This window comes from Arachis ipaensis, chromosome B07, assembly GCF_000816755.2.
Source record: "Arachis ipaensis cultivar K30076 chromosome B07, Araip1.1, whole genome shotgun sequence".
Taxonomy (NCBI): Eukaryota; Viridiplantae; Streptophyta; class Magnoliopsida; order Fabales; family Fabaceae; genus Arachis; species Arachis ipaensis.
Window position 1 is genome coordinate 34460922 of NC_029791.2, and position 21975 is coordinate 34482896.

General features: G+C 39.4%; 1 long non-coding RNA gene across 1 annotated transcript; it reads right to left on the reverse strand.

Annotated features, from left to right (window-relative positions):
• LOC107608032 lies at positions 11-3581 on the reverse strand. Its single transcript, XR_001612691.2, has 3 exons — positions 3138-3581; positions 2814-3020; positions 11-66 (listed from the first exon to the last, which is right to left on the reverse strand). It is a non-coding gene; the product is annotated as an uncharacterized LOC107608032 (long non-coding RNA).

The window sequence follows — 21975 nt, forward strand, 5'->3', positions numbered from 1 at the left end:
CAATTAAAACCATAAAGAAAACCTACTAATTGCTCGCAGCTTCAAATTGCGTCTTCAAACCTGTCGCTGAAAGGGTGGAAAATTTGGGGGTGAGAACCAAACCACATGTTCTCAGTAGAGGTAGAGAATGCCGTGAAAGTAAAGAATAAAACGCAAATAGTTAATTTCACTCAAAAGTATTTAAAAGAAAAACTGTTTCCATTTGCAGTGATCTTTACTCGCCGTGTCAACCTTTTATTTTGAAAACCAACCGCATAACATTCAAAAATCCAAAATCTTATAAAGCATCAGTTAATTATCCAAAATTCTAAACCCATATTTTCCTTTATAAAAATCTTAAAAGTTTTCCTAGACCGTATGAATGACTAATCTGTTCCAAGCATAGGTTCATTAAGTCTATGCTGAACCAGCTCAATCTTTCATACTTACTAAACCTCAAACACAATCCAATCACGGCCTCAGGCCCAAGCAATTCAACCAGCATCCAATTCACCACAATCCAGCTAATCAGTTACAAACACAAGTAATGAGGTTCAAACACAATCAAGAACAATTATATCAAGTATAGCAATTAGCAGTTAACAGAATTATTCACTTAGGCAAACTAATTACAATATACACTCCCAAACAATGTCACATAGATGCATATGATGCATGCCTGTCCTACTGGCCATGAGCTCACGCGTCGGTTATGTTGCCAGACCCGACTCGGATAAGCGGGATTAGACCACCATCCTTATCCGTAGGTCCCATAGACAAGCGAGAATTAAACCACCATCCTTGCCCGGAACACGCAAGCGGGATTAAACCACCGTCCTTGCCTCCACAGTAAGCGGGATTAAACCACCATCCTTACTGGGTACATAAAACAATATGCAAGCAGGAATCACACCACCGTCCTTGCTGAACAATTTATCAATACGTGAGCAGGATAAAACCACCGTCCTCACTGCAGGCGGGACAAAACCACCATCCCTGCACAATGGTTTACGCACTGAGCAAGCGGGACTAGACCCACGCCCTTGCCAACAATCTCATAAATCAAATATTCTTTTCTTAAAAGAATCATTGAAGTTATTATTATTAAATAAGCCTTGAATATTTATTTTGATTAAGTCCTTATATTTTTATAAAAATTTGGACATAATCTCCTTTAAAAATAGGACTTATCCACCCTTACGGGTTCCTTCTTTCTCAACAATTCATCAGCCTCTTTCAGCATTTGCCACAGCAATATATATTCTCAAAAACACTTGATAATAGAAAATCTATTTCTTAAATTCCATATCCAAAATAATTACCAACACAACTTGGCAGCCTGATTTCCATTTTGTTTTTAAAATATCAAATGAATTTGGAATTGCGCAAACTTTATATCCATGCGACCGTCTCGGATTAAACTTTCTATTAAATTAAAAATCATAATTTTTTTGTTGTCTCTAGCTTCGGGAATATAAGCAAAACCGTGACTGTTCTGCAGTGTTTTAAATCCAGAAGACAGCAGCACCACACAACATTTGAAATTTCATATAAAATCCAAATTAAATTCAACTACCTTCAAAATTAATGTGGTTAAACATAACTCATCCAAATTTCTTTCTCAATTGGTTCCAGGGTCATACCATTTTTAATGAAGGAGTTACGTAGCTTGGAAGTTAGGTAATTTTCTGCAGAATTCTGTTTTACAAATCATTGAACACAACCTCTTCCAAGTCCCATAACTCACTTATTAAAACATGGAAAATCCTGAAATTTAAATCACATATACTAAACATACTTAATTTTCACCTCCAATTGGTTGCATCTCAATATCTATCCAGGATCAAAAGTTATAAACTCCCAAAGTTACTAATTTAAGGAAACAGAATCTGGCTTTTTCTGCATAATGCATCATCCTTCAAAAATTCATATCTTTAAAACTACAAGTCCAATTGTTCTGAAATTTTACGGCATTAAAATAATAGGAATAAAATTTTATTTAAAATTGGTTCCATTTCAAAATTCAAACTGCAGAATTTCCAATAGAGGAATCAAGTTGCTGCTGCATTAAACATTTTGCAGAAAAACCAGTTTTGACATCCATGATTCAAGAATTCACCATAAATCATAAACTTAGTGAAAAAGTCTCAAATTCAGCAGTCCAGTTCCCTATATCCCCAAGCTCAATCCGGACTTGGTCCCACGCAATTCCGATAATCACAGAAATAGTTATAGTTTTTCAAAGTTTCCGGCTTCCTTTAAAAATAATGCAGAAAATCAAGTTTTACATTTTAACTTTGAAAAATCATAACTAGTTCTATAATTAATTCAAACTTCTCAAAATTGAGTCCCAACAACAACTTTTATTATACTTTACTCAGCCTTTGCTCTTATATCATTTTGATTATCGTTGAATAACTGATTCACTTCCAAAGTCACCTTTTAATTTCAAAAATCAGTTTTTCAGCAATCTATTTAGTATTCAAAATCCAACCCTTCAAAACCCCTCAAAACCAATTCCAAATCAATCACCAACCAAGTTCATTAACATTACAATATACCAAATAACAACTCAACGGCAACAAATCCAATATAACCCATTAAAATTCAGAAATTCTCAACAATTAGTCATCAAGCAATTCCCAATCCACATAATCAATCAATATCACAAATCAACAATTCCAAATCACAATTTCAACCATTCCAATCACAATTTTCAGCCACAATTCAATAATTACATAATCAATCAATTACTCACAGCTATTAAATCTATTTGCAGTTATTCAATAAACCTTGTAGGCATTCTTAAATTGAAATCGTTTTAAACCCCCTACCTTAATGTCGAATTTCATAGAAACCGAAACTGAAGACGGAATTGTGGCGTGATGACTGGTTGGGCTGCACCCAAAATGCAGCAGCTCCTTCATCCCTTATCCGCCAATGTTAGCAACACTCACAACAGCTTTGACAGGGCAGCAGCAACGCGAGTTGGCGACGACAGTGAGCAAAACAATGAATTCATATTGGGTAGAGTAATAATTCTGGAAATTCAGGGGTGGAACAGGGGCTAAATTAAATTGGAACAAGAGTAAGGCTAATAAAATGGCAGTGGAATAAACAAGAACGTCAAGTGGAGGTTCAGAACAAGAATATCTTACAAGAATTAGAAAGGAATAACAGAACAATGAAGCACCGGCAGCAGCACAGACGATTATAGCAGCAACGGGGAAGACGGCCTTCTCCTCCACCTTGGTTCATGAATTAGGAAAGCCTTCCCACCATGCGTTCTGCTTCGCCTCGCCATTCGCGTTTCTCTCTGGGCGACACCGACTCCACGTCTCCTTTCCTCAACTCAGACTTGATGGCGGCACAGCAGCAACGATTCGACGACAACGAGGTTGGCTTCAACAGCGACTATGGAACGGCGACGAGGACGGAGCTTCCTCTCAGTCACTGCTCGCATCTCCCTCTGGTCCGTGTACTCGACGGCAGTGCGCAGTGATGGCTCACGACGGCGGCAGTCTCCTCCCTCCCCGATGACGATCCACTTCTCCCTCTTCTTCTCTGTTCCGTCACCCTCTCCCTCTGCTCTCTGTTTCCTTCTTAACAAGAAAACACCAAACTTAAAGTTTGGCACAAGATCAAGAAAAATTATTTTTGAAAAAGAGATGTTACAAAACCGGTGCCCAATCATCAAGAACATAGACCAATGCTCTAGCCAATTGAGCTGTAAACGTAACACTTGTTTTGAAGAAGTATTTTTAATAACTAAGAAAAAATATTTTTTTGAAAAAATTTTTTGAAAAGAATATAAAAGACTCTGACCCAAAAGACAAAATTTTCCTAATCTAAGCAACAGGATTCACCGTCAGTTGTTCAAACTCAAACAGTCCCCGGCAACGGCGCAAAAAACTTGGTGCACGAAATTGGAATGTCAATGTTCACATTACTCTCTTACAACTTCGCACAACTAACCAGCAAGTGCACTGGTCGTCCAAGTAATACCTTACGTGAGTAAGGGTCGATCCCACGGAGATTGTTGACTTGAAACAAGCTATGGTTATCTCGTAACTCTTAGTCAGGATATAATATCAATAATAATTTTTAATTTGAATTGTAAAAAGTAAAAAGGGCAGAACACAAATTATACTTGTATGCAGTAATGGAGAATATGTTGGAGTTTTGGAGATGCTTTGTCTTCTAAAATTCTGCTTTCCTCGGTTTTCTGATTCACGCACGCAAGTCCTCCTATGGCAAGCTGTGTGTTGGTGGATCACCGTTGTCAATGGCTACCATCCATCCTTCCAGTGAAAAGGGTCCAGGTGCGCTGTCACCGCACGGCTAATCATCTGCAGGTTCTCAATCGTACCGGAATAGGATTTACTATCCTTTTGCGTCTGTCACTACGTCCAGCACTCACGAGTTTGAAGCTCGTCACAGTCATTCAATCCCTGAATCCTACTCGGAATACCACAGACAAGGTTTAGACTTTCCGGATTCTCTTGAATGCTGCCATCAATCTAGCTTATACCACGAAGATTCTGATTAAGATATCCAAGAGATATTCATTCATTCTAGGGTGGAACGGAAGTAGTTGTTAGGCACGCATTCGCGGGGGAATGATGATGATTGTCACGTTCATCACATTCATATTGAAGTACGAATGGATATCTTAGATAGGAACATGCATGTTTGAATGGAAAACAGAAATACTTGCATTAATTCATCGAGACACAGCAGAGCTCCTCACCCCCAACAATGGAGTTTAGAGACTCCTGCCGTCAAAGAGTACAAAGTTCAGATCTAAAAATGTCATGAGATACAAAATAAATCTCTAAAAGTTGTTTAAATACTAAATTAGTAACCTAGGTTTACAGAAAATGAGTAAACTATGATAGATAGTGCAGAAATCCACTTCTGGGGCCCACTTGGTGTGTGCTGGGGCTGAGACTAAAGCTTCTCACGTGCCTGGGCTGTTTTGGGCGTTCAACGCCAGGCTGAACCTGTTTCTGGCATTGAACTCCAACTTGTAACGTGTTTCTGACGCTGGACGCCAGACTGCAACATGGAACTGGCGTTGAACGCCAGTTTACGTCGTCTATCCTTGAGAAAAGTATGGACTATTATATATTGCTGGAAAGCTCTGGATGTCTACTTTCCAACAAAATTGGAAGCGCGTCAATTGGACTCCTGTAGCTCCAGAAATTTTATTCCGAGTGTAGAGAGGTCAGGATCCAACAGCATCAGCAGTCCTTTTTCAGCCTGAATCAGATTTTTGCTCAGCTCCCTCAATTTCAGCCAGAAAATACCTGAAATTACAGAAAAACACACAAAGTCATAGTAAAGTCCAGAAATATGAATTTTTCCTAGAAACTAATGAAAATAAACTAAAAACTAACTAAAACATACTAAAAACTATATGAAATTAACCCCAAAAAGCATATAAAATATCCGCTCATCAGATACTTATGTAATTCATTGGTGAGAATTTCAGATAAGTGTATGAAGATGCTTTGTTCCTTCTAAACCTCTGCTTTCCTATTGCCTTCTTCCAATCATTCATACTCCTTTCCATGGCAAGCTGTATGTTGGGTTTCACCGTTGTCAATGGCTACCTCCCGTCCTCTCAGTGAAAATATTCCAAATGCGTTGTCACCGCACGGCTAATCAGCTGTTAGTTCTCGATCATGTTGGAATAGGATCCATTGATCCTTTTGCGTCTGTCACTACGCCCAACACTCGCGAGTTTGAAGCTCGTCACAGTCATCCCTTCCTAGATCCTACTCGGAATACCACAGACAAGGTTTAGACTTTCCGGATCTCAGGAATGGCTGCCAATTGATTCTAGCCTATACCATGAAGGTTCTAATCTTAGATTAGAAACCCAAGAGATACACATTCAAGCTTGTTTGCATGTAGAACGGAAGTGGTTGTCAGGCACACGTTCATAGGTGAGAATGGTGATGAGTGTCACGGATCATCATATTCATCATGTTTGAAGAACAAATGGATATCTTAGAACAGAAATAGGCTTGAGTTGAATAGAAAAATAATAGTACTTTGCATTAATTTATGAGGAACAGCAGAGCTCCACACCTTAATCTATGGTGTGTAGAAACTCCACTGTTAAAAATACATAAGAACAAGGTTCAGGCATGGCCGTGAGGCCAGCCCCCAAACGTGAACATATAAGTTCCCAAGATGTAAAAGTATATCAAATACAATAGCAAAAGGTCCTCTTTGTAGAAAACTAGTAACCTAGGGTTTACAGAAATGAGTAAATGATGCAGAATCCACTTCCGGGCCCACTTGGTGTGTGCTTGAGCTGAGCATTGAAGCTTTCACGTGTAGAGGTTTTTCTTGGAGTAAAACGCTAGCTTTTGTGCTAGTTTGGGCGTTTAACTCCAGTTTTTATGCCAGTTCTGGCGTTTTGACGCCAGAATTTCTATGCTGACTTGGAACGCCAGTTTGGGCCATCAAATCTCGGGCAAAGTATGGACTATTATATATTGCTGGAAAGCCCAGAATGTCTACTTTCCAACACAATTGAGAACGCGCCAATTGGGCTTCTGTAGCTCCAGAAAATCTACTTCGAGTGCAAGGCGGTCAGAATCTAATAGCATCTGCAGTCCTTTTTCAGCCTCTGAATCAGATTTTTGCTCAGGTCCCTCAATTTCAGCCAGAAAATACCTGAAATCATAGAAAAACACACAAACTCATAGTAAAGTCCAGAAATGTGATTTTTATTTAAAAACTAATAAAAACATAATAAAAACTAACTAAAATAAACTAAAAACATACTAAAAATAATGCCAAAAAGTGTATAAATTATCCGCTCATCAGCCTGCATTCTTTTGAAACTCTGAAAGCAAACCTTACCTCTGCTCCTATTATAGCTCTCCCTGACTGGGATTTACCATTTGAGTTGATGTGTGATGCTAGTGATTTTGCTATAGGAGCTGTTTTAGGACAGAGGCATGGCAAGCTTATACATGTCATTTACTATGCTAACTGTGTGTTAAATAATGCCCAAAAGAATTACACAACTACAGAAAAAGAATTATTAGCTATTGTGTATGCTGTTGATAAGTTTAGGTCCTATTTAATTGGTTCTAAGGTTATACTGATCATGCTGCTTTAAAGTACCTTCTAACCAAACAGGATTCTAAACCAAGATTAATCAGATGGGTGTTGCTCCTTCAGGAGTTTAATATTGAGATAAAAGACAGAAAGGGGTCAGAAAATTAAGTAGCTGACTATCTCTCCTGAATTAAGCCTGAAGCAGGAGTACAACCACCCACAGCTATGACTGAGACGTTTCCGGACGAGCAATTGTTCCTCATTCAGCAGACTCCATGGTTTGCAGACATTGCAAATTACAATGCCATGAATTTTATTCCAAGGGAGTACAGTAGGCAACAAGTAAAGAAGCTATTGACTGATGCCAAGTACTACATTTGGGAGGAACCGTACCTTTTTAAAAGGTGCTCAGATGGTATAATCCGGAGATGTGTCCCAGATGAGGAAAAGTAGCAGATTCTTTGCACTGTCATGGTTTTGATTATGGAGGTCACTTTGGTGGTGAAAGGACAGCTACAAAGGTCCTTCATAGCGGGTTCTACTGGCCGAATCTCTTCAGGGACTCAAGAGCATTTGTGAAGCACTGTGACAGATGTGAAAAAGCCACAAATCTCCTTGCCAACCATGAAATGCCATAGCAGGGGATTCTTGAGGTTGAGTTATTTGATGTATGGGGTATTGATTTCATGGGACCTTTCCCACCCTCACATTCAAACAACTATATTCTAGTAGCAGTTGACTATGTATCCAAGTGGGTGGAAGCTGTGGCTCTACCCACCAATGACGCCAAGGTGGTAATGAGCTTTCTTCAGAGATATATCTTTAGCTAGTTTGGTGTCCCGAGGACACTCATTAGTGATGGAGGAAGTCACTTCTGTAACAGACAGCTGGACTCTCTTCTGCAGAAATATGGAGTCCGTCATAAAGTGGCAACCCCCTATCACCCTCAGACGAGTGGACAGGTTGAAGTTTCCAACAGGGAACTCAAGAGGATTCTAGAGAAGACCGTCAGTGTTTCAAGAAAGGACTAGTCTTGGAAGCTTGATGATGCTCTCTGGGCATACCGGACAGCGTACAAGACTCCCATTGGCATGTTCCCTTATCAGTTGGTCTATAGTAAAGCCTATCACTTGCCAGTTGAGCTGGAGCATAAAGCTTACTGGGCAATCAGGTATCTGAATCTTGATTCAGAAGCTACAGAAATTAAGCGAATGCTTCAGTTGAATGAGCTTGATGAATTCAGATATTCAGCCTATGAGAATTCTAGGCTCTATAAAGAGAGAACCTAGTTATTGCATGACAAGAAGATTGCCATCAGAGTCTTTGAGCCAGAACAGAGAGTGCTTCTGTATAATTCAATGCTCAAACTCTTTTTTGGGAAGCTGAAATCCCGGTGGTCAGGACCGTTTGTGGTTACCAGAGCTTCACCATATGGTCATGTGGAAATACAGGAAGAGAATTATGACAGGAAATTTACAGTGAATGGCCAGAGGTTGAAGCAATATCTTGGAGGCGAGATCGATCGCCAGAGGTCCGTTCATCTGCTGAATTAGAAAAACTGATCATCAAGCTAGTGACGTTAAAGAAGCGCTTGTCGGGAGGCAACCCGATAATTTCGTATCCTTAGTTACTTTTTGTAGTAGTGATTTTCTTATTTATTTGATCTTTATTGAGTTTCTACTGTTTTTCTTTTGTTTTACATGTGCTCTGATCATGCAGCTATTTGAGAACAGGAACCGAACACTTCGAGAAGGTTTATGCCTATAAGAAAAAGGGTGTTCGACGCGCAAGCATCCCTGACGCGTACGCGTCATGCATGAGTATGCAACACCAAAGAAGTGAACAGAGAGCTGAGCAGGAGTGGCGCTGGAACTATGTTTTGCGCACAAACGAGCCCACGCGTACACGTACCTCACGCGTCCGCGTCGTTTGCGCTTGTAGCCACCCACGCGGGCGCGTACCTGACGCATACGCGTGACCCTGAAAATTGGTGTCAATGAGTGTTTGGGCAAAGAGTTGTGCTGGCTTGGGGCTGGAACTGTGCTAGAGGCACAAACTTGATCACGCATACGCGTCCCCGATGCGTGCGCGTACTTTGCACAAATGGCCATCCACGCGTGCGCGTGCATGTCATATGAGAATTTTGGTTCCCAGGTCATGCGATTAGAGAGTTGTGCATACACGCAGCCGCCTTCGCGTGATTCGCACAAACCAAGGGCACGCGTACGCGTGCCAGACGCTTACGCGTCACTTTCAAAATCGGGCGACCCACGCGTACGCGTCGCATGCGCCGCACAACTCCACTAGTGCGCTGCCCAGTTTTGATTTTCATTCTCTCTCCCTCCCAAATCCTAATTCTCTCTTGTTCTTCTACCCTTTTTATTCTTCTTTCATCATACTATTTATTTTTGTTTTCAGTTCTTCTTTGCTTGAGGACAAGCAAACCTTTAAGGTCGGTGTTGTTGCTTCGCTTATGGCTTTTCTGTTTATTTTTATGGGACAATAAGGAGGCGAATCATCTTCACGGAGGAGCACAGCCTGAAGAATAAAACGGCCACTAGGATAACTGAGGTGGTTGAATTCCTTTCATTCTATATTCCTTCCCGCTCTTACTATGTTATGTTTCGATTTTCTGCTATTTTGTCTCGTTTATTGCATGATCCTTTATTAGATAAATTCCTAGGTTCTAGTTTAATTCTACTATTTTGAAATTTTCTATTATTTTCTTTAATGTTGAAAGGTGTCTCATGTATTGCCCACTAAGCTTGAAATCAAAAAGAAAGAAGAAAAGATGTAGTGCATGAGAAATTGAGTTTAATTTTTAGAGTAGTCTCATTCATTCAAATGTGGTGGTATTTTTTGTGACTCTGAATGCATGACATGAACAGTGTATATTTAAATTTGAATCAAAGAATGTTGATGTATAAGGAATAGGGATTTAGAGAATTATTATGACTTCTCTGAAATAAACAAAAATTTAATCCTTGAAGCAAAAGAAACAGTAAAAAAAGGGATACAAAAGCAAGGTCCAAGGCTCTGAGCATCAATGACTAGGGAGGTCATACATCATTAAAAGCTCAAAGAGTTGTTTCCCTAGTCATATGCTTGTGGTGTTCTTGTGTCAAGTAATCCTTGAGACAAAACATTTAGAGTCGAGATCAATTGCAATTAGCAGAGTATGCCAAAGGCTTTGAGCACCACTGTCTGGGAGTAGCTGAAAGAAAAATTAGAACTTCAAAAGAGTTCCCCAATTAAGTGCTTGTGGTGTTTCTGTGTCAAGTGAAGCTTGAGACAAAACATTTAAAGTCACGGCTAGGCTCAAGGTGCAAAACACCAAAGAAAAGAGAATTAAAGTAAATTTTGCTGTATTCAATGATTAAACTGCCGTATAAAGATCAGAGAATTCATAATATGATCCGGATTCTAATTCCGAATGACACTGACATCCCTCTGATTCAAAGGAAAGTGAGATGCCAAAACTGTTTAGAATTACAGTTATAAACCCCACTTCAAGAAGAGACATGAGCTTAATTGAACTCTCACCTCTCATGCAAGTTAACATCTTAATCATATACTAATTTTGGTTGCTTGAGGACAAGCAACAATTCAAGTTTGGTGTTATGATGCGTGAGCATCTTTCCTATCTTTTCCTAGTGAATTTGCAATTAATTTGTTGAGTTTAATCAAGAATTAATTATCTTTTAGCCACTATGGATGCTACTTTGGGTCTTGTGCAATTCTGTTTATTTTAGGTAGCATTTGGTTGGATTTGATGGAGCTTCTGCAGAAAAAGAGAAGAAGGCTATATAGGGCAGGAATGGCTTAAAGGATGGAGAGGAAGCTTGCACAAATGGAAGGAGCACAAGAATTAAAGGAGATGACCAGCGAGGAGTGACGCGTGCGCGTGATTTGGAGATTTACACAGCGACGCGTGCGCGTACCTGACGCGTACGCGTGACACGCGAAGAAGACCATCGACGCGTACACGTGACATGCGCCACGTGCAGAAAACGCAAAAAACGCTGATTATTTAATTAATTCTGATTTAAACTTTATCTTTTATTTTAAAATAGGAAAAGATATTATTTTAGTTTTAGAAAATAAATTTTAAATTAATTAGGATTAGATATAAAAGGGAAAAGAAACTTCTCTTCTGGGAGGATCCGAACATTATTCCACTTTTCATTCCACCTCAGCCCAATTTACATTTTACCAGAATCCTTATTTTCTCTCTGAACCATGAGCAGCTAAACCTCCACTGTTAAGGTTAGGAGCTCTATCTATTGTATGGATTGATACTATTATTTTTCTATTTTAATTCATGTATTGATTTCTATTTCAAGAGTTGTTTTCATTCTTTATCTTATGAATTTGGGTGGAACGGAAGTATGACCCTTGTTCTAATTGAGTTCTTGTATAACTTGGAAAAGCCCTTTACTCGAACAATAGCTTGAAAACATATTCTCCTAAATTTCTAATTATCTGGACTTAATGGGATACGTGACATATAATCCTTTTATATTTGGTAATTAGAGTTTCTGTGGCACATAAACTAGAATTGAACTTCATCCTCTAATTGGAATTAAGTGACCAAGGAATTGGCAGTTGATGAAAGTTAGAGTAGACTAAGAAGGTCTAAGGAATTAGGGCTTAGTCATATATAGTTTGCCATGAATTAAATCTTGCATGATTAAAATAGTTAGTAAGAAAATTCAATCCAGAAAATAGATATCCCTGAAGCCTTAACTCCTTTTTCCATATTTTATTCCCAACTTATTTACTTGCCTGTCTTCTAATATTCTGAATTTACTGTTTAATGCTTTTGAACTCTCAAACACTATTTTTGCTTGTCTAACTAAGTAAATTAATTAACCATTGTTGCTTAGTCCTTCAATCCTCGTGGGATCGACCCTCACTCACCTGAGGTATTACCGGTGCACTTGTCGGTTAGTTTATGGTTATACATTCCGCACCAGAAAGCTCTTAGCAAGGAAAGAGAATTAGAAGTCCTATCCTTATTATCATTGTCGATTGTGATGGTAAATGTAAATTGCCTTCACTTAGTTAACCTCTAACCAATGAAGGAAAGTCAAGTGCATACAATCAACTTGAGTTCACAAGTCCTAGTCAACTCATAGGGAGAGACTAGATTTAGTGAAGTTCAAGCTAACCGGTAATCTTCAATTACCAATCAACAAAAGAATTTTGATAACTCAAGAGGCTCTAATTGATCAATCTAAGTTAAGAACATAAAAATCTAATTTAAAATCCAACCAAGCATTTTATCAAACACTTGGAAGGCACAAAATAAAGGCATAGAAAATTAATAACAGAATGTAAAATCTAAGACTAACAAATGCACGGAATCAATAACCAACAATTAAAGAAGAAGCAATAAACATGAAATACATCAAATTGCATTAAAGGACATTGCATCTAACAAGAAGAGTTCATAAGTTAAATTGGAAAAATAAAGAAATCAACAAGAGAAGATAAACTAAGATGCTAGAATAATAAAAGGTAGAAGAAAAACTAAATTAAAGCAAGATAAAATTTTGAATTTGAGAAGAGATAAAACTAAAAGAAACCCTAAACCTAGAGAGAGGAGAGAGCCTTTCTCTCTAGAATTCTACATCTAAAACCTAAAGTGTATGAATGAAGTGTGAATGAATGATTGGTTCGTTTCATTCTACAGCCTCTAATCTTCATTTTCGGCCTTGAAACTGGGCCAAAAGCAGCCCAGAAATTGCCCCCAGCGTTTTCTCGCAACTGAGGCACGTGACGCTTGTCACACGTACGCGTTAGCCACGAGTACGCGTCGCTGAATGAATTCCTGGTCACGCGTACGCGTCATCCATGCCTACACATCATTTGTCTGCTGCACCAGTCACACGTACGGTCATCTATGCGTGCACGTCAAGGCCAGCTTCTCAAAACTTCAATTTCTTGTGTTCCTTCCACTTTTGCATGCTTCCTTTCCATCCTCTAAGCCATTCCTGCCTTATAAAACATGAAATCACTTAACGCACACATCACAGCATCGAATGGTAATAAAGGAGGATTAAAAATTAGCAATGTTAAGGCCAAAGAAACATGTTTTCAATCATAGTACAAATTCGGAAGGATTTATAAAACCTTACAATTTATATGAATAAGTGTAAGAATAGTTGATAAAATCCACTCAATTCAATACAAAATAAACCGTAAAATAGTGGTTTATCAAATATATAGTGAGACATGATCTGTTCCTACACCCGAGCCTCCATAGTGAGCGCTTGTGCTCAGATGCACTTGGGTTGAGTCTGGATTTTCCCATGGATCCACTCATTTTCAGGTTGAGCAATAACCCTAAGGACGGAATCCCAATCAAAATTGAATCTCTTGCACTCAAGTTGTGCTTCTTGGTAGGCATCCATTCCATCTGGACTTGGTAAGATCTCAAGTACCCGCTGAATAGCATCTTCCGATATAGGAACTTGCTTTTAGCGCACAAAAACTAATTGAAGGGTAGGCGTGTGATAATTAGAGTAGAATTCAACTACCCAAGATAGATTAACTTCTCTCGGCCTCTGATTTAAGAATCCCCAATGCCTCCTCTCAATGTGGGGCATCACAAAATGAACAAAGTGTGCTAGAAGTAGGAGGAGGTGCTCATTGTGGTAGTTTCTATCAACCAAGATGGGGAATATCCGCTCACAATAGCGGTTAGTGAATCTTGCAGAGTCCTTTACGAGAACTTCCTTCTCCACTTCATCAACGCGGATGGCCCTCTTCAACCGCTTAGAAACTGGCTTGACTTTTGAGGAAGTTGGCGCCTTAGTGGGTGCTCTTTGAGTTGCCTTCTTCGCAGGTGTCTATTTAGAAGCCTTCTCCTTCCCTTTCTTGGTGGCCATCCTGAAAAAGAAAGAAAAAGAGAAAATATTAAACTCAGAGAGATAAACACCAGAATCAAGAAGATGCAAGTGAAAATGAATGCCAAAAAAGGAAAGCGTCTTAAATACATAGTAGCTACAACATGCAAGTAAGACATCAAGATGATCATGGAAGCATGTCACTAACACTAGATGCAAGAGTAAAAGAAGCATAGAAGTAGGATCAAAGATGAACCAAAGTGTCATTGATGTTTTTCACAAACACTTGGGGTGTATATCATAAACAACAAGTAAGTTGATAAGTTCAAGTGTAGGATATGCTCCAAAATAAAATACCAACTACTATAGCAATACCACATGATATAAACAAGTCAAAAGATATTAAAATAATCCACCAATTCACAAAATATTCAACTTGAAACTTCAACACCAAAACAAAAATGCAAGGAGAAAAAGAACCAATAGGAAACTACAAAGAACAAAATTAAAATGTAATAACAATTAAAATATTGCAAATGAAACAAACAAAAGAAGGGTTAAAGAGTAAAAGAGAGTAAGAAAAGAAACCTTGAAAAGAAGGGGAAGAGAGGAGATTAAATGCAAGTAAAAATGAGAGAACAGGGGTGAGAAGAGAAAAAGAAGAAGAAATGAGGTGGGACTGCCGGAGGTGGTGGTCGCCAATGGTGGTCTGCCAGACAAGAGATGGAAGAGGGAAGAGAGAAGAAAGAAGAAAGATAGAAGAAAGATAGAAGAAGAAGAAGAAGAAGAAGAAGAAGAAGAAGAAGAAGAAGAAGAAGAAGAAGAAGAAGAAGAAGAATGAAGAGAGGCAGGGCAGCGCACTGATTAAATTGAATCGGTTGCGCGACGCGCGCGTCACCCACGCGTACGCGTGGGAGGCCCAAAAGAGAAAGTGATGCGTAAGCGTCGGTCACACGTGCGCAGATAACGTTTCGTGCTAGATGCACTTAATTTTTCTATTAGACATTTCAGCCTGGCCATTTGTTTGGGGGTGATAAGTCATTGCCACCTTGTGAATAATGCCATATTTCTTCATCAAACCTGTCATTTTTTTGTTACAAAAATGAGAGCCTTGATCACTCACGATTGCTCGTGGTGATCCAAAGTGGCAATTGAGGTTATTTTGAACAAAAGAGACAACCACGTTAGCATCATCAGTACTGGTAGAAATTGCTTCCACCCACTTAGAAACATAATCAACCGCTAACAGAATATATAAGAAACCATTCGAGTTTGGAAAGGGACCCATGAAGTCAATACCCTAAACATAAAAAATTTTACAAAACAATATGAGTTGTTGGGGTATCTCATCCTTCTAAGATATGTTTTCAAACCTTTGGCATTGGTGGCAAGGGTTACAGAAAAGATTTGCATCCTTAAAGAGTGTGGGCCACCAAAATCCGCAGTCTAAGATTTTCCTTGCAGTTCTTTGAGGGCCAAAGTGGCCACCACTTTTAGAAGAGTGGCATGCCTCCAAGATAGACTGAATTTCGAATTGTGGAAGACACCTAATTATTTGGTCGGCACCACATCTCCACAAATATGGTTCATCCAATATGTAGTACTTGGACTCGCTCTTGAGCTTGTCCTTTTGATGTTTAGAGAAATGTGGAGGAAAGGTGTGACCAACCAAATAATTAGCAATGGGTGCATACTAAGGAACTACCTCGGATATTGCTTGCAAGCTATCAAGTGGAAATGCATCATTGATAGGAGTGGAGTCACTTTTTATATGCTCTAGGCGACTCAAGTGGTCTGCCACCAAATTTTGGGAACTACTCCTATCCTTGATCTCTAAATCAAACTCTTGCAATAACAATATCCAACAGATTAACCTTGGCTTTGATTCTTTCTTAGCTAGCAAGTATTTCAACGCCGCATGATCTAAATATACTACCACTTTGGTTCCAGGTAAATAGACCTAGAATTTATCCAAGACAAAAACAATGGCTAAAAGTTCCTTTTCAGTGGTAGTATAGTTAGACTGGGCACCATCTAATGTCTTAGAAGCATAAGCAATGATATAGGGATCCTTACCTTCACACTAAGCAAGCACCGCTCCTACCGCATAGTTAGATGCGTCGCACATAATCTCAAATGGCCTACTCCAATCAGGCCCTCTCACAATAGGAGCTTGGGTTAAGGCACTCTTCAGCTTGTCAAATGCTTCCATACATTCTTCACTCAAGTCAAACTCTACATCTTTTTGCAATAGACAGGAAAGGGGTAGTGCAACCTTACTAAAGTCCTTGATAAAATGTTGGTAGAAACCTGGATGACCAAGAAAAGGATGGACTTCCCTCACAGAAGAGGGGTAAGGTAAATCAGAAATAATATCAACCTTAGCAGGATCAACAAATATACCAATATAAGAAACAACATGACCTAGAACAATACCTTGCTGTACCATAAAGTGACATTTTTCAAGATTAAGCACAAGGTTTGAACTAGTGCATCTTTCTAATACTCTAGCAAGATTATCCAAACAAAGATCAAAAGAATCACCATAAACACTAAAATCATCCATGAATACTTTCATACAGTACTCAAGAAGATCCAAAAAGATGCTCATCATGCACCTTTGAAACGTAGCCGGTGCATTACATAAACCAAAAGGCATCCGTTTGTATGCTTATGTTCCAAAAGGGCATGTGAAAGTGGTTTTCTCTTGGTCTTCTGGAGGAATATGGATTTAAAAATAACTCCGGTATAGCCATCTAAAAAGCAATAATGTGATTTACCCGATAGGTGATCAAGCATTTCATCGATGAATGGTAGTGGATAGTGATCCTTGCGAGTGGCCAAGTTCAAGCGTCTGTAGTCGATGCAAACTCTCCATGAATTATGCACCCTTTTGGCCATGAGTTTCCCACTCTTATTCTTGACTATTGTGACACCAGATTTCTTCGGAACCACTTGTACCGAGCTAACCCACTCACTATCCGAGATTGGATAGATAATGTCGGCTTTTAGTAGTCGAGTCACTTCTTTCTTCACAACTTCTAGAATTGTAAGGTTCAACCGCCTTTGAGGTTGACGGATAGGCTTGGCTCCCTCGTCTAGAAATATGCGATGCTCACAAACTTGAGGGCTTATACCAACTATGTCTGCCAAACTCCACCCAATAGCTTTCTTGTTCTTTCGCAGTATATTAAGCAATCTCTCCTCTTGTTGGGAGGTAAGCTCCTTTACAATGATCACCGGGAGCTTTTGATTTTCTTCAAGATAGGCATACTTAAGGTGGGGTGGAAGTGGCTTCAATTCCATATTAGGCTCATGGCTTGGCACTTGATTATCCGGTAGCACTGAAGGTGGTAAGGTGTCTTCATCATATTCAGGGGGTTTTCCCACACTTGCACCTTGAACCATATTCTTTTCATCAACTATATTATGGTGGACTTCGGCCACAATATCATCAAGCATATCACACTGGAAGATAGAATGGTCCTCCAGTGGATGCTTCATAGCCTCATCAAGATTAAAACTCATTGCTCTTCCATCAATTTCAAAGGAGTAGGTACCCGAAAAAGCATCCAATTTGAACTGGGAGGTTTTCAAGAATGGCCTCCCTAGTAAGATAGATGATGGTCTTCCGTAGTCATTAGGGGGCATCTCAAAAATATAGAAATCAATTGGAAAAGTCAACCCCTTGATGCTCACTAAGACATCTTCCGCAATGCCAACCACAGAGATTATGCTTTTATCCGCCAAAACAAAACAGGTAGCCGACCGTTTCAATGGTGGAAGCTTCAATACATCATGTACAGATAAAGGTATAATGCTAACACAAGCACCTAAGTCACACATGCAATCAACAATTTGTATACCACCTATAGTGCAAGTAACTAGACAAGGACCGAGATCACCCCATTTCTCCTGTATAGCACCCATCAAAGCAGAGATTAAGCTACCCAAAGGAATAGTTTCTAGATCATGAATCTTCTCCTTCTTTATGCACAAATTTTTTAGAAACTTAGCATACTTAGGAACTTGGCGAATAGCATCAAAAAGGGGAATAGTTACCTCGACCTTTTTGAAGATATCCACCATCTTGGGATCTAGCTCCACTTGCTTTTTAATCCTCCTGGCTAGGTCTGGAAAATGAATTGGAATAGTCTCTTTCAAAACATTTTCTTCCTTAGAGACTCCATCCTTTGGTTGAGCAACTTCTTCTTCAACCGCCTCTTGTACCTCGTCCTCGTCCTCAACATCTTCTACCTCAACAACATCTTCATCTTGAGTGACTTCTCTTTAGCTTGGCTCCTTGGGACTCCTTTCTTGCAATGTAGTGCCGGACCTCAAGGTGATAGCATTGATGCCACCCTTAAAGTTAGGTAAAGGTTGAAAGGAAAATGCACTAGAGCTTGAAGGTTGAGTATTGGAGGTAGATGGTGGGACCATACGGGATATAAGGGCTTGGAGAGCAGAGGTGAAACCGGTAAGGGAAGAGGTAAGTGTGGTTTGAAGCTTCTTTTTCCCTTGAAGAATAGTACGATGGGTATCGTCCGCGGGAGCTTGGTTGGAAGAAGAAGAAGAAGGGTAGTTAATTTGGGGGACTTGTGGTTGGGTGATTTGAGGTACTTGAGCTTGCATTTTGTGAGGTGGTTGGTACCTTTGACCTTGGTTTTGTTGTTGGTAAAGAGGGTTTTGTAGATACCGGTTTTGTTGGTAATTATTGTTCCACCTTTGGTTTGCACCATTGTCTCTTCCTCCTTGGTTATAGTTACCTCCTTGATTATAGTTACCGCCTTGTTGATAATACCCTTCATTTGGACGGTTGTAATAAGCATTGGTGGCCGCCAAGGTATTGTCCTCTTGGAGTTGTGGACATTCATCGGAATAGTGAGAGTAGCAAGCACAAATTTCACACACTCTTTGAGGGACTATTTGTTGGCATTGTTGTTGTGGAGGAGGTGGAGGTTGTTGTTGATTGAGCTGGAGTTGCTTAAGGATATTGGTCATTTCTCCCAAAGTCTTGGGGAGGGCGGACTCACTACTAGAAGAAACTTCCGCAATAGCCTTGGGATGATTATTCCTTTGCTTTGCATGTTGGGTAGATTCAGCTAAATCGGTGATAAGTTTCCACGCTTCCTCAGTCATTTTGTACTTTGTCAAAGAGCCATTACTCGAAGCATCCAAAAGGATCTTATCTTGAGGCTTCATGCCATGGCAAAAGTAACTAATTAACACCAACTCGTCAATCATGTGATGGGGGGCATGAATCAAGGAGCTTCCTCAAATGTTTCGAATACTCATAGAGAGTTTCCAATTCACCTTGAATGACGCAAGAGATTTCCTTCCTCAACCTATCCGTAACCTCCGGTGGAAAGAACTTATCCAAAAATTCCCTTCTAAGCAAATCCCAATTAGTGACAACATTTTTGGATTGAGTGTAGAACCACTCCTTTGCCCTTCCCTCAAGAGAAAATGGGAAAGCAAATACACAAATAGTGACCTCATCCGCACCATAGCGCCTAGTAGTTGAACAAGCCGTTTGAAAGTCTCTAAGGTGCTTGATGGGATCTTGAGCGGGTAGACCATGGAACTTGATGAACTACTATTTTAACACTTATTCTGGATCGAATCGAGTAGATTTCATCAACTTTACTCACACTTATCCATGTAATTTGCATGTATTTAAATTCCTTTCCGAATTTTGTGCTATGATTGAAAACATGCTTCCTAGGCCTTTAAATTGAGTTTATAGGGCAGGAATGGCATAGAGGATGAAGAGGAATCATGTTAAAGTGGAAGGGACACAAGGAATTGAAGATTTGAAAAGCTAAAACCGACACGCACACATAGCTAAAGCGTACGCGTGATCAAGCTATCTTCCAAGCGATGCGTACGCATAAGTGATGCGTACGCGTGACCAGGAGCTTCGTCCAAGCAAAGCGTACACGTGGCTGACGCGTACACGTGATGAGCGTCACGTGCTACAATAAAGGGAATACGTTGGGGCGATTTCTGGGCTGCTTTGGCCCAATTTCAAGCCCGAAAGTGATGACAATACTCTGGGAATGGAAAGGGACGAAACACACTTACACTTTAGCTTAGTTTTTGAGTTTTTAAAATTCTAGTGAGAGAAACTCTGACATCTCTCTAGGGTTTTAGGTATTCTTAGTTTCACTTTCAATCGAATCTTGGGAGAAGTTGTTGCTACCTTCGTTTCTAGTCATTTTCCTCATAGTTTTCTACTTTAACTCCCTTATTGCTCTTTTCAATTTGGTTATTTTGACTCATAATTGGATCTTGTTAACTTTGAATTTTGTTAATGCATTGAGTTGTTTTCATATCCATTGTTATTGCTTATCTTGCTATTATTGATTATTGTTAGTGGTAACTTGAATTGGATTATTTTTCTAGTTTTTTTCATGTCTTTTATCTTTGCTCACTAAGTGTTTGAGAAAATGTCATCTATGATCATGGAATAGATTTCCTTACATGGTTTAGGGTTGAGTAATTGGAGCCACTTGAATTGTTATACTTAAGTGTTGATTGGTAATTGAAGATTACTAATTAGCTTGAACCTCACCAACTCTAGTCCTTCTCTATGAAGTGACTAGGACTTGTGAGATAAGGTTAATTGTGTTCACTTGACTTTCCTTCAATTGTTAGAGGATAACTAAGTGAGAGCAATGAGCCTTTACCATCACACTTGGGAAAGACAATGAGGATAGAAATTCCGATTCTCACCCCTAATCAAGACATATTATATTGATTAATTATCAACTCTTGCTAGTTATCTATTGCTCTAATTTCTAGTTATTTATTTTTCTTGTTCTCAACTTCAAAAATCTCTAGGAAATCATAACCAATAATTTGCATCTCATGTCAACTCCTAGGGAAAGGACACATGATTCTACTCTCGGTTATTGATTTTATTTGTGACACACATTTTAACTTTGACTAGCAGAAGTCTTGTCAGTTAAGACTATACTTTGCGGCGTTGATTTGGAAAAATACTTTTGGTAATTCTTGATCGACATTTATCCGCTATCAGAACTTAGGAAGTAGATTAATCAATGCGGTCTTGATGCCAGGGCATTTTGGCCAGTTTCACTGACCTTTTCTTTACTATTTTGGGGTAGTTTCATGCATTTTCCTAGTTAATAAGCAAGTTTTGGGTAGATAATCACTTATATCTTGATTCAAGAAAATATTGTGAATTTCATGTGATTTTATGAGAATTATGCATGAATTGAATGACAAATTGGATAATGCATATCTCATAATTTAGATTAGAGTTTTGATGCACTTTATTTGCTTGGTTTCAGGACAAAGGAAGCAAGGAAGAGCCACATTAGCAGCCATGTTAATCTAATTAACGTGACCACTAACGTGGCATGGGAATAAACTTGCAACGATAATGAGAAAAGTGATTTCCAATAACACCTTCGAAACCATCATGGCCCACGTTAATTGCCATGTTAACTACATTAACGTGGTAGTTAACGTGGAGAAAAGGGGGCTCCAGCGTTAGTGGTAAAAGTGAGTACCACTAACGCTCCAAATTGGCCACGTTAAGAGTCATGTTAACTCAGTTAACGTGAACTCTAACATGAAAAAGGAAGACAATGCCAACGTTAGTGACACTCACCTTTGTCACTAACGTTGGCGTTGTCTTCCTTTTTCATGTTAGAGTTCACGTTAACTGAGTTAACATGACTCTTAACGTGGCCAATTTGGAGCATTAGTGACAAAGGTAAGTGTGACTAATGCTCTCGAAGCTAAGGCATGCCCACGTTAAGAGCCACGATAGTTAGACTAACGTGGACTCTAACGTGAGAAAAGGGGGGCTAAGAGCAACGTTATTGGCAAAGGTAAACGCCAATAACGCTTGCGATGGACCAAGAGGCAACGTTAGTGGTCACGTTAGTGCCACTAACGTTGAAGTTAATGTGAACCATCTTGGGCTAGGAACGTTAGTGAAAAAGGTGATCGTCACTAACGTTCTCGAACCCACATTTTGACTTAACGTTAACATACACCACTAACGTCCCAGCTAAAGTCCATGCCTACTTCA